Here is a 1,745-nt window from a genome sequence, read left to right as displayed (position 1 = left end):
AATCATCCTCAGACAAATCTGTCTCAAAGTTAGAATTTTACATGTATTTTATCAGATCTAAAATTGTATTTCCCAAGAATTATAAAAGTTACCAAAATAAAATACTCATGAAATCTTGGGAACATACTAGTTGTATAAATATGTTTCTCTTCCAAGGTAGGTTTTGCTTGCACTTTCACCCAAATAGCTCTGTAGTGTATGAGTCAATGTCTTGCTCAATTCCATGGGGTTACAGACCATACCTTTATTACCCTAAAGCAGAGATTCTTAGCAATGATATCAGAATATGGCCATTATATAATTTTCCCCAATCAAAACCTTATTTAGAGAAAGATTGACTTTATGGAAGATCTGAAAAGATGATTTTTGTAACAAATTTAATCCATTATGTTCACAATTGACCATGCTAATGTCATCCTGACTTTAAGTGTTCCTTTAGAGGAAAGAGGAGAAATAATAGAGCAGACAAATTGATTTTTTCTGAGTTCATGTTGGTTATATTTACAAAGTATGTCTTTGAATGAGAAAAGTAAAATTTGTTCAGAGTAATTTAATACAGTCTTTCCACTCATAACTGAAAAAAGAAAAAGGTGCATTTTTCTATTTCAGTATTTTGTTTCACAATAGAATAACGAAACTACTTTTGCAAACTCTGGCAGAAAGCTGACTGTCATTCCTTTTCATATGTTAGACAACAAAATAATTTTTTTAGCATAGAATCTCAAATAAATAATGTCCACTAACTAGCTTTAACATTACTTTAGTAAGTATATGAAAGCTATTGCTATATTGCTAACATTTCCAAATAATGTTTGATTATAATAATTTCTCACGTATTACGGTAGCTTAAATAAGAATGTCCTTATAGGTTTATACATTTGAATGCTTATTCATCAGAGAGTATCACTATTTCAAAGAATTAGAAGGATTATTAGATGTGGCCCTTATAGTAGATGTGACCTTGGAATTAGTGTGTCACTAGGGTGGTGGGTTTTGAGATTTCAAAAGCTCTTGGTAGACCTAGTTTCTCTCTCTGTCTGCCCAATGATTAGGACATAGCTCTCCGCTATTGCTTCTATGTTGACTGCATGATGGCATGTTCTTTGTCATAAGACAATAACCTCAACCTCTGAAACTGTAAGCTTGCTCCTATTAAGTGCTTCCTTTCTTAAAAGTTGAATTGGTCATAGGGACTCTTCACAGCAATAGAACGGTGACTAAGACACTTATATTTCCTGTAACAATTTTGCACTATATTAAAACTCCAAGTAAAACGATTCAATAGAAGTTTTGTGCACTTAAAAGAAAAATCAAAGCCAGACAGGTGTACACCTTTTATTCTAGCACTCTGGAGTCAGAGGCAGGTGAACATCTCTTATTTTGAGGCATGCCTAGAGTAGAGAAGTAGTTATAGGACAGCCGAGGCCACACAGAGAAATCCTGTCTTGAAAAAGTGAAAAAAAAAAGAAAATTCAGTTTAAAATACATTTTCAGTTATCCCAAGATACTTTATGCTGTTTGTGGCTATTGTGAAAGGTGAAGCTTCTCTGATTTCCATATCTTGGGGTAACTCTAACCAAGGAAGTGAAAGATCTATTTGACAAGAACTTTAAAGCATTGAAGAAAGAAATTGAAGAGGATACCAGAAAATGGAAGGATCTCCCTTGCTCTTGGATTGGGAGGATCAACATAGTAAAAATGGCAATTCTACCAAAGGCAATTTATAGATTCAATGCAATTCCCAT

The sequence above is a fragment of the Alexandromys fortis genome, unplaced genomic scaffold, assembly GCF_014885135.2.
Source record: "Alexandromys fortis isolate MF-2015 unplaced genomic scaffold, M_Fortis_MF-2015_v1.1 scaffold_2_26212498_36691700, whole genome shotgun sequence".
Lineage (NCBI taxonomy): Eukaryota > Metazoa > Chordata > Mammalia > Rodentia > Cricetidae > Alexandromys > Alexandromys fortis.
Note: the sequence above shows the minus strand (reverse complement) of the source record.